Raw genomic sequence first — 12,992 nt, 5'->3', positions numbered from 1 at the left:
CCTCTACACTTAATACAAGTGAACATTGTCATTTGTCTAATATTTAGACCTATGTTTTTAAGGGTCACATCTACTCCTCCCTAAAGGCCATATATATTATTATAATGTATTAAGACACATATACTGTGTTTTTGTTGAGGGGGGTTGCTAGTCCTCCTCCCTATACACACAAACATCTTTATAGATTTTTTTTTACTGGGCAGGTAATCACTCCACCTTCACCAACAGAGGAAGACATGGAAATCTCCCGCTCTTGAGTATTCAAGTGGGATTATTTCTTCCTCTCTCCAGCATCACCCTACCTCCAAGTCTCTCCAGGCTTTCTTACCATGATTAAACATGCTTCCATTATTGTTCCAACCATAAAGGATCCATTGTTCCATTTTTATTATTATATATCATACCAGCTTCTGCTGCTTTAGTTGATAATTACATTGTGAGAAGAAATTATGTGAAGAATAACATTTATGTTATATATGAACACACTCATACAAACACATACACACAAAATATTTAAAATATATCAACCAAACATCAGCTAAAATGTATAAGAAAATTTTCAACCAAGTATATTGAAATTTACAAGAAAAAAATTATAAATATATTAAGATAGATATTATTTGCAGACAGTTGATACATTTATATAATACGTGTACTATTATTATTATAAGTTAAAATATTATTTCTATATGTAGGGTTTTTCTGTGTGTGTTTTTCACAGCCTCACCATATTTCTGAACCTAGTTTGGGGGGTCATATAATTGGTCAGTGGAATGTGGGTGGAAGTAACACGTGATTTCTAGCCTGGCTCTCAAACCTTTCTTGTGATCTTACCTACATGCTCTCTCTCTTCTCCTGCCTGCTGGTCAGGGAGCGGTGCTGAGGTTCTCCACTAGGGCCAGGTTTGGTTGCTAAAACTGGGCAGGGTGCTACTGGTAACTAGTAGGTAGAGGACAGGGTTGTTGCTAAACATCTTACAATTCAGAAGACAACTCCCCCTCCCCACACTCCCATAGCAAACATGTATCAGGCCTAAAATATCAGTAGTAAAGAGATTGAGAAACCCTGCCCTAGACAATGGCTGACCTTCCAGTTGAAAAGAGTTTGGATCCCAGAGCGGCTATGTGGAGCAAGTACTTCCCAACCCACATCTCCACTCCATTGCTACCACTTTCCTTTCTGATCCCCAAATCTGTAAGGCTGTGGTAACCCCTGAGATACTAGAATTATTTGTTAAAACAATTGGCCTACCCTCAGCAATATACTAGAAGAGGCAAACAGTATAAAGGAAATGTAGAGTTGTTTCCACACAATTTAGTACAGGAAAATATAAGGAAAATGCTGAGTTTTATTTGTTTTTTGAGGCTGTATCATCATAGTAATTGAAGTTCTGGTGCTGTACCCAGGGTAGACATTCTCCAGGCAGGCTCGCTGGGCAATTCTCATGCAATAAGAGCACACAGGCCCGTCAGTCATCTGGGACAAGCTAGTAAGGAAGATTTAGCTATTCCCACACATCACGCCACATCATGCCGTCTTCCCTCACCATTTTACCAGTGGTTGTTGCATTTTCCGATGATGCTAATTAGTCCAGAAGCAAACACAAGAGCAAAGGAGGACGGATTTTCAGGAGTGCTGAGTGGCCTTAGCTTCCACTGACTCATTTTAAAACCTTCATATGGAGTCACTTTCTTAATCACTGACACTAAGCTTCTCTGGTGATTTTCTATCTTGGCTTGAGAACTAAATTCTCACACATGTGTCACATTCCCAGAATGTTTTGTGGTAAATCAGGATTTAGGTGAAAAACAAAGCCACAATGAAAACGAGAGGAACTACTAGCTGGATAGTTAACCAGTAAGCCGGTCAGAGTACCAAGAACTTAGAGTTAAACATAGCAATTAGATCAAATAATTGAAATAATATATATATATATAAACTCTGCAGTGAACAGTAGAGTCAAAAAAACAAAACTAGTTTTCTATCTGGGGTCTTGAATGGCTAAGCCTCTTTTAATCTTTATAAGTCAAAGAGATAAGTACAAATCCATCTAAAAGTTGTCTTAATTCTAATCTGTATACTTGAGATTAAAAATGATACAAACATGACTATACCCCCTTTATGCCTTCCACTGAGTTTGCATTCCTCTTGTTAGTTTTAGAAATCTCTAGCAGTTTCCCCAGCAGACCTACAGTTCACTACTTGCCTGTAGGCTGCTTATGTGTGACCGGGTGCCTCACTCCATTCCACCAACATCCTTGTACTGACAATGCCCTGCACAAGCCGTCCAGCTGCCTCCCACTGTCTTCTTCAAAGGTTTCTCCAGCTAAAGGGGACTTAGAATCTGTAGGTCCTAAACGGGAATTGAGGAGCCGAGGCGATCATAGAATGGGAAGACATGCGAGTAAACAGAGGGTCACAATAAACCTTGGTGGATGTCCTAGAGAGGCCCAGTAATCAGTGTAAAGAGCTATGAAACACCAGGCACAGCAGCCAGCAGGAAGCACCATGAAAGCTGCCCACTGTGCTTTCACTTGAGGAAGCTGAGAAGCAGCTCTCCATGCTGCCCATGCAGACCTGGCAAGACTCCCTGGAGAAGAGGACAGCTCAGCCAATCAGAGAAGAGTAAATGCCTGTGAAGTTGGAAAAGAATGGTCCAAACATGGAGAGCAGCATGAGCGAGCACACGGAAGCAAGGGTGAGAGTGGCACTTACAACTCATAGTTCAAGACTGACTTTTCAAGCCATTGACCATTCTTCAGACCAAAGTTGTTTAAATCTGTCTTATCTTAATTATTTTTCAGGAAAAACCATTTGAGTTAATCTACCCATTATCACTCATTTTAAAGTAAGTGCATGTACTATTGTATTATTATATCATGTACATAAATAGTGTACATCCCACATAAAGGATAAGATATAAAATACACATTAACATAATATCTAGCATTGTCTGCCCACATCTCAGATTAGCATCTTTCTCACCAGTGTAAGGATGAGAGCGATTTTGTTCATCACCATGTTCCATTGCTTAATACCTAGCATGTCTTCAATAAATATTGAATGAACAACAGTGAATCCAACTCATCATAAGAGGTAGAGTCAAAAAAGCTAAACTAGCTTAAACTCGTTATAATAGCTTTGAAAGCAAAAACTCTTGGTAGAGAGTGTCCAACTTCTCCTGAAACAAGCATCAAGAGCAGTAAAATGTTGGAGACTTGCTATATATTACAATTTGCCTTATTCAGAAAACAATAGCCATAATGATCAATAAAATCAGTAGGAAGCAATAGGACAACGTGAGAAAACAACATCTGATTCAATTTTCCTGAGTTTCCAGTACAGAGTGACTTTACTAAAAAATTATATATATATATATATATACACTAGAGGCCCGGTGCACAAAAATTTGTGCACTCGGGGGGCGGAGGGGGGAGGGGGGTCCCCCAGTCTGGCCTGTGCCCTCTCGCAGTCTGGGACCCCTCAGGAGATAATGACCTGCTGGCTTAGACCTGCTCCTGGGTGGCAGAGGGCAGGCCCAATCCCTAGGTGCAGCCCCTGGTCAGGCTCAGAGCAGGGCCGATTGGGGAGTCGGGGCACCGCCCCGTCATGCACAAAGCAGGGCGGATCGGGATGTTGCGATGCCACCCTCAGTCACGCTCAGGGTAGGGCCGATTGGGGGGTTGGGGCACCACCCCCTGTCACACTCAAGGCAGGGTCGATGGGGAGGTTGCGGTGCCACCCCTTGTCATGCACAGAGCAGGGCCGATCAGGGGGTTTGGGTGCTGCCCCCTGTCACACTGATCCCGGTGCCGGGAGGCATATTACCCTTTTACTATATAGAATAGAGGCCTGGTGCATGGGTGGGGGCTGGCTGGTTTGCCCTGAAGGGTGTCCTGGATCAGGGTGGGGGTCCCCACTGGGGTGCCTGGCCAGTCTGGGTGAGGGGCTGAGGGCTGTTTTCTGGAAGCGAGTGACTGAAGCTTCCAACCGCTCCTTGTTTTCTTTTTTTTTCTTTTTTTTTTTTTTATTCTGGGCCAGCTTTAGCTCTGAGGCCTCGCTGCTGAAAAGATCGATACAAAGTTTCGGTCCGCTGGCTTTCAGTCCGGCTGGTTTCTGGTGTTTTGTTTAGCTTCTTATTTGCAACATAGTACATAGTTGTTTAGAGTTGTAGCTGAGAGGCCGGCAAGTGAGGCGGGGAATGTTGGAGTCCACAGCAAGCAAGCCTCATGCTCGCTTCAGTGCCTGGCTGCCGGCCGCCATCTTGGCTGACAGTTAATTTGCATATACTCACTGATTAGCCAATGAAAAGGGTAGCGGTCGTACGCTAATTACCATGTTTCTCTTTTATTAGTGTAGATTACATCAGAGAAAAGAATAATCAATGAAGAACTAAAGGAGGGATTGATTGTACCTCCTGTATCTTGAGTTGAGCCGGCATCTGTGCACACTGCTCCAGCAGAACCATCCCCTGACTCTAAAAGTTTTCTCGGTAACTCCCTTTATCAAGAGCACCCCACAACGCAGAGGAAGTCAGGGGCCCGCATAACTGAATTGGAGTGTGTCTGAGATGGGAGTAAAATTACAGAAAGTACATTTTAGTTGATGTCTTGTTTTATCTTTGAAACTGCTAGTATATCTGTTTTCTGGCTAGAAACATGGATTTCTTGAGGGTAGGGCAAAGTATAACTCTCAAACACTGGAAAGTTCAGAGAAGTTGGCTCTCTCTGGATTGTGTTAGTCTCCACATAACCTAGTGCTTATTGATCATCTCCACAACCTGTGAGTGCTGAGAGAGAAATAAATGTTCCCCAAATAGAGCTTTCCCCACAAGTTCTTACACATGTGACAGGCCAAAGATTTCCACTCATGAACACCCGGCAAGAGTTCCCTCTTCTCTGAGCACTACAGAAAGGCCTGTAAGACAGACAAGGAGAGGGAGAGATCTCTGGGGAGAGCAAGTAGCATTGGTTTTATTCTTATTTTAGATCTTAAGTGGGTTGATCTTGTAAAGTGTAAAACACACTTGTTTAGATATATGAGTTTGTTAAATAAAGTCACACCAAATGAGTGCCAACAAGCTGCTTTTGATTCGCAAGAGGAGAAAAGGCCTTGGTTGTTGCATTAGAATCCTTAGGATGACCAGCAACACCCTTATAAAGAAAGAGCATTCAAAGCTTTGGCAGGTCTGGCCACATAGCAAAATTAAACTCTGTGAACGAATTGCCCATCCTCACAGAAAGGGCAGGGCTTGCTGGGAAATGCATAATCCACAGATGGCTGTGAAACACATTCAATAAACAGGTTTCACAAGCTCCGGGAAGAATCATGTCAGGAGCCACATATGGGAACGCTGCTCTATGGGCCAGGACGCAGCAAGGTAAGCGGCAAGTGGTGCTGGGCTGCAAGGGATGGGCCCAGCTAATGGCCAGGTGACAAAGTCACACAACAGGTTTAAGCTCCCGGCAGGTTCCCAGCCTGTGGAACACCTGGGAAATTTTCTCATGCTATTGATAGGATGGGAACCTGGCACAGCCCCCATAGCCTAAAGCCATTCCAGGAAATGACAGTTATTGGGGTTCTTGCTGGATTAATTGCAATACATAAAAGCAATATACATTTAATATTGTTTTTAAAAAAAGAAAAGTACACAGAAGCACAACAAAAACATGGCAGTTATAGCATTTTATTTTCTTTAAAACATTTTAATTGTTATTGAAAAGCAGGAGCATAAGGTCTGCGACCCTAAGCTTTGGTAACAGACTTTAAAGTAACTAAATTATCCAGTCAGATTTTTTTTTAAAGTAAGCCCCAACCAAAAAATAGGAGGGCTGGAAGAAAGCAGGCAGTGGGACTACTTGGATATTGATGCCACTGTGATTTTTCTTTTTATGCCTGTATGGTTTGCTTTTTTAAAGCAGGAAAATATATACATATTATTTCATTATACAGTGGGGCCTTGACTTATGAGTGTCCCCAACTAACGAGTTTTTCGAGAAATGAGCCATCTCTCAGCCTATTTTTTGCTTTGAGTTGCGAGCTAAAATTCGGGTTACGAGCCAGCTTCAGATACCCCACCGCTAGTTGTCGCAGCGAACGTCACAGTGAACACCACAACATCAGCCCAGCATCACGCGTCTCACTCATTCACTTTTTTTTTTAATATATAGCTTATTGATTTTTTACAGAGAGGAAAGGAGAGGGATAGAGAGTTAGAAACATTGATGAGAGAGAAACATCAATCAACTGCCTCCTGCACACCCCCCAACTGGGGATGTGCCTGCAACCAAGGCACATGCCCTTGACAGGAATTGAACCTGGGACCCTTGAGTCCGCAGGCCGACGCTCTATCCACTAAGCCAAACCGGTTAGGGCTCATTCACTTTTTGATTTGACATACGAGTAATTTGAGTTACCAGCTCTGTCATGGAACGAATTAAACTCGTAAGTCAAGGCCCCACTGTATATAAGTACTATTTTATTATATATAGTATATTATAGGCCCGGTGCATGAAAATTCATACACGTGGGGATCCCTCAACCCAGCTTGCACCCTCTCACAGTCTGGGACCCTTGGGGGATGCCCACCTGCTGGCTCAGGCCTGCTCCCCAAGAACAGATGATATAAAAGAAATAATCATATCCTTGGGTAAGGATTTTTTTAAAAGGCAATGGTCGCATGAAAATTCACTGCTGGCAAGGCTGAGGGGACTGGGCACTGCCATCTTGTGGCTGTGGGCGCTGCCATCTTGTAAGGGCGTGATGGTCAATTAGCATGTTACCTCTTTATTATATAGGATATTTGTATATGCATATACAGTATATGTTACTTAAAGAGAAAGAAATTTAGGTTGGTTTGAATAACACTTTTAAATATTTTTCTGAAGGAGAAAGAAGTACAAATTGGTACTTTCAAAATAGTCATAGAGATATAAAGTAAAGCAGAGGGAATAGTCAACATTTCAATAGCTATGTATAATGTCAGGTGGGTATCAGGAACACTTTGTAAAGTATATGATTGTCTAACCACTATGCTTTACACCTGAAAGTAATACAAAATAATATTGAACGCACTCTGCAACTGAAAAATAAAATTTTTTTAAATTATAAGGTATTTGAGGATTTCAAAGGGAAGAATAGTTGCTTCTGGCTAGTTCAGGAAACACTTCCTAGAGAGGTGACATTTTGGCTGTTGTACAGCGTTTATGGAAAATGCTGTCCCACTGGCACACAAATGGCCTGCATCTAATTGCAAACAGTCTAATTGTAAAACCAGTACCTTGTGCTCAGATTGAAAGCTTGCCTTAAATATGTGATTTGTCCTCGGTTGCCTCATGCTTTTTCCTCCCGCAAAGGGGACATTATTTTCTTCAGGGAAGACAGGCCACTGCTTTCTCCTTAAGGCTCTGTTAGAGGTTCTGTAGGAGAGATTTTGGAGTACATTCTTAGGACAATGGAAACTAAGGAGAAAATAAACAAATGGGACTACATTAAAATAAAAAGATTCTGCACTGAAAAAGAATCCATCAACAAAATGAAAAGAGAGCCACTGTATGGGAGAACATATTTGCCAATGATATACCCAATAAGGTTTTAATGTCCAAAATATATAAGGAACTCATACAACTTAACAAAAGGAAGACAAACAATCAAATCAAAAAAATGGGCAAAGGACCTAAATAGACACTTCTCCAAAGTAGGCCTACAGAAAGCCAAGAGACATATGAAAAATGCTCAAAGTCATTAATCATCCAAGAGATGTAAATCAAAACGACCATGAGGTAACACCTCAGACATGTCAGAATGGCTACCATCAACAAATCAACAAATGACAAATGCTGGCGAGGATGTGGAGAAAAGGGGAACCTAGTGCACTGCGGTTGGGAATGCAAAGTTGTGCAGTCATTATGGAAAACAATATGGAGTTTCCTCAAAAAATTAAAAATGGAACTCCCATTTTACCCAGTGATCCCACTTCTAGGAACCTAGCCTAAGAAACCAGAAACACTCATCAGAAAGAACATATGCACCCCTATGTTCATAGCAGTGCAATTTACAATAGCTACGATTTGGAAATAGCTTAAGTGCCCGTCAGTAGATGAGTGGATAAAAATATATGGTACATTTACACAATGGAATACTATGCAACAATTTAAAAAAGGAAGAACTCTTACCATTTGCAACAGTATGGATGGACCTGGAAAGTATTATGCTAAGCAAAAAAGCCACTCAGAGACAAATAAGTATCACATGATCTCACTCATATGTGAAATCTAATGAAACAAATAAACTGGTGAACAAAAATAGACCCAGAAACATAAAGCATGAACAGATTGTTGAACCTCAGAGGGAAGGCAGGGGAGGGTGGGTGGAAAGCGATCAACCAATGAACGTGTATGCATAACCCATGGACACAGACAATGGGTGGTGAGGGCCTGGGAGGAGACAGGAGCGGGCTGGAAGAGGTTAATGGTGAAAAAGGGAGGACCTATGTAATACAACAATACAGATTTTTTTAAAAAGAAAAAAACATCTTATTTAATCATTCTACAAATATTATTAAGTGCCTGCTGTGTGGCAAGAGCTGTGCCAGGTTCTAGGATCAATAGTGGGAAAAGAATGGCCCCTCTCTTCCCCTGCAGATATCCCCTGTGTGTGTGAACCAAGAATGCATCAGTAGATGCCAGGTAGAAAAAAACAGTAGATACATTCAAGTCTACACACAATACTCTGATTCCGTTCACACTCCCCACAGCGTTTGCATAATAAACACCTCTCAGCTTTACAAGTATATATGAAGAGTCTGTTACAACAACAACAAAAAAGAATATATTTGGATTTGAATCTAGGATAGACATCCTTGGATCTAGGTTAAGGTAAGAGATTTGAGATGTATTGGGATTGACCAACGAGTCAGTTTTGCTTATGGAATTTCAGTAAAATGGATTCTGAACAGTAAATACAAAAAGTAATTGCTCTTTTCCACTTAGCTCTTAACTAAATAAAACAAAAGCCAGTAGTGTACTACAGATCAAAGAAGTAATCTCCACTAATAAACAATGGAAACAGAGTTCTGGTCAAGATGGCAAGATAGATCAATGCTGTACACACCTCTTCCCATGACTACATCGAAATTACAACTATTATACAACAATCAACCTGGATAAACCTCTGAAAACTAGCTAAGCAGAAGTCCTATAACCAAGGGTATAAAGAAGAAGCCACATTGAGATTGGTAGGAGAATGAACATCCAAAACAGGCTGGCCTCACACCCACATGTGGTGGTTGAGAAGCAGGGGGATATCTCCGCAGCAGATGTCCCCACTGAGGAGCCAGGCATCTCAGCCCCACACCAGGCTCCCCAGCCCAGAACACCAGTGCCAGGAAGAGGAACCTCCACATCTAGCTGTGAAAATTAGTGGGTATTTTTTCCATCTAGATGAGACAGAAAAGCAGCTGGAAACCTAGGCATCCTTTTAAAGGCCCCATGTACAGGCTCACTTGTTCACAAGGACTTTCCCTAGGCTCTGGCAGAGGGACAGAAGTTGAGGAGGTGCCAGAGACATACACGAAAAAATGTGTTGTGTGGCTTTAGAACAGGGACTGGAAGGACAGCTGCCATTGATCCTCCTCCACGAGGCTAAATCTAAATCTGCATTATCCTGGTGAACTTCACTAGCTCCATCCTGACAACTCTGTAGGGCACTACCTCATCCTAATTGTGCACCACCCAAGGCTCTTTCATGGTAGGCAGACAGCCTTGACCTACACTGTAGTCTTTCTTACAAAACTCTCAGAGGTCCACAGGCCCCAGGTGGCAGCTGGCCTTGATGGACCCTATGACTTTTGCTGAGTGGCCCCAGGCTCAGCACTGGTGTAAAATCTGTATGTGCAATAACCTGGGAAACATTACTTACCCCACTCTGGCAACCCCCTGAGACCCTGTCTCACCCACCTTGCATACCACCTAAGGCTCTTTCAGCAGCTGAGCCTTACAGGAAACGGACAGGGGGTGGCAGGCCTCAGTGTGCCTTTTTCTGACCTGCTCCAGACCAGTACTGATGGCAGCTAACCTAGGTTCATGGTGAGGTCTCTCCCATGTGCATCCAGGCCCAGCACCAACTGCAAATTGCTTTGTAGATTTTAACAGGTAGACCCTCGGGTCAGCCCCTAGACAGCAGCTCATAGGTTGTGGTCATGGCCAATCTTCAAAGCTAGTCAGCCTGAGGGTAAATGCCACCCACTGACATGCAAACAGCAGTCAAGGCTCAACTACAACAGGAAGGCAGGCACAATCCACACAAGGGATACTCCTGGAGCACCTGACTCAGGTGATCAGGTAAACTGTGCTACTGGGCCTCACAGGACATGTACTACATAAGGCCATTCTGCCAGAACTGAGAGACGTAGCAGATCTAGTTAATTCATAAAAGCAAATATAAAAAGGCAGCCAAAATTGAGAGACAAAGAAATATGTTCCAAGTGAAAGCACAGGAGAAATCTCTAGAAAAATAACTGAAAGATATGGAGGCAAGCAATCTTCCAAATATAGAGTTTAAAACACTGGCTACAAGGATTCTCAAGGAACTTAGTGAGAACTTCAATGAAGAGATAGTAAGCATAAAAACGAACATAGAAGCCATAGAAAATACCCAGTCATAAATAAAGAATACATTAGAAGAAATAAACAGCAGACCAGATGAAGTAGAAGATAGAATCAGCAATTTGGAAGACAAGGTAGCAGAAAACACCCAATCAGAACAGCAAAAAGAACAAAAAATATGGGGAAAATTTAAGAGGTCTTTGGAACAAAATCTGAATAACAACATTTACATCACAGGGCTACCAGAAGAAGAGAGAGAGAAAGGGACTGAGAACCTACTTGAAGAAATAATGACTGAAAACTTCCCCAACCTGCTCCTTCAAATAGACCTACAAGTCCAAGAAGCACAGAGAATTCCAAACAATATGAACCCAAAAAGAGCCATACCAGGATGACAAAGGTTAAAAACAAAGAAAAACTCTTAAAAGCAGCAGGAGAAAAGCCATTAGTTACCTGCAAGGGCACTCTATAAGACTATCAGCTGACTTCTCAACAGAAACTTTTCAGGCCAGAAGGGATTGGCATGAAGTATTCATAGTGATGACAAGCAAGGACTTACAACCAAGAATATCATTTAAAATTGAAGGATAGATAAAGAGCTTCTCAGAGTAGAAAAAGTTAAACGAGTTCATCACTATAAAGCCAGTATTACAGGAAATGTTAAAGGGACCTCTTTAAGAAAAAGAAGAAAAAAAAGGAACATAAATATAAATAATAAAATGGCAATAACTACGTACCTTTCAATAAAATAAATATGACATCAGATTCTTTTTTCTTTATATTAGTGGGCAACTGGAAAGTGCTTATTAAATTAATTGCTAATAATCACTTTAAATGTAAATGGACTAAATGCTTCAATCAAAAGACATAGGTTAGCTGAATGAATAAGAAAACAAGACTCATACATATGTTGTCTACAAGAGACCCACTTCAGATCTAAAGACAGACACAGACTGAAAATGAAGGAATGGGAAAAGATATCTAATATAATCTTATTAAAATGGTAAGACTATTTTTTTAAAATATATTTTATTGATTTCTTACAGAGAGGAAGGGAGAGAGATAGAGAGTCAGAAACATCAATGAGAGAGAAACATTGATCAGCTGCCTCCTGCACACCCCCTACTGGGGATGTGCCCGAAACCAAAATACATGCCCTTGACCGGAATCGAACCTGAGACCTTTTAGTCCGCAGGCCGACGCCCTATCCACTGAGCCAAACCAGTCAGGGCAAGACTATTGAAAACAATATAATTTCAGTTATCCAGCATGCTTGGAGAATAGGGTCTGCTTTAATTTTATGTGGTAACAATGGCAAATTTGAGCAGAACCTTCTGATACAATGTAAGGGAGCTACTTCAGAAACTCTGTCAGGAATGCCTAACTGTGTTGGTCCCAGAGTTAAATGTTTTTTTCTTAATATTGCACTTTATCAGCTCCATGAGCATGCTTATCTTCTATAAGTAGAAAGATCCTAGGAAGTGGAGACCAATCAGATTCTCTCACTTATCAATGTTCACATTGAGCACATTTCAGGCTATAACTTCTCTAGCCCTCAGTTTCCCCATATCCCAAAAGAACTCAAAGAAATGACTATGAATGTTATGATTATGTTATAAATGATTAAATGACATGATTTAATGTAGTGTCTGATACAGTGCTGAGTATATGACTGATATTCATTAAATATTAGATTTTCCCTATAAGGGAAAAAAATTCTACTTAACCTTCACAGGGATAGAATTTCTTAGAATTGTAGGAAAGTATAAGAAATTCAATTAGCCCTAACCAGTTTGGCTGGTGGATAGAGCATTGGCCTGTGGACTGAAGGGTCCCAGGTTCAATTCTGGTCAAGGGCATGTACCTTGGTTGCAGCCACATCCCCAGTAGGAGGTGTGCAGGGAGCAGCTGATCAATGTTTCTCTTCCATTGATGTTTCTAACTTTCTATCCCTCTTCCCTTCCTCTCTGAAAAAAAAAATCAATAAAATATTTTTTAAAAAGAAATTCAATTTAAAAATCATCAGATTCTTTTTTTCTTTATATTAGTGAGGCCACAGGAGAATGCTTTCTTATTAAATTAATTGCTAATACAAATTAATGATAATATTCAAATTCCAAGTTTTATCTTGCTACCACAGCTTTAAAAATTAACCTTTTTTGTACTTTGATCTAGAAAGAAGAATGAGGAGTCCCAAGTGGCCTTGGGCTATGTAGACTCAAAGTCACAGAGTAAATATTTTCAGCTGCATAGACCATAAGATCTCTGTTACAACTGCTCAACTCTGCTATTGTAGCATGAAGACAGCCAGAGGCACTATGAATGAATATGGATGTATTCCAATAAAACTTTATTTACAAAAATAAGCAGCAAACTGGATATGGCTTG

Source organism: Myotis lucifugus, unplaced genomic scaffold (assembly GCF_000147115.1).
Source record: "Myotis lucifugus unplaced genomic scaffold, Myoluc2.0 scaffold_27, whole genome shotgun sequence".
Classification (NCBI taxonomy): domain Eukaryota; kingdom Metazoa; phylum Chordata; class Mammalia; order Chiroptera; family Vespertilionidae; genus Myotis; species Myotis lucifugus.
This window is presented reverse-complemented; position numbering follows the sequence as displayed.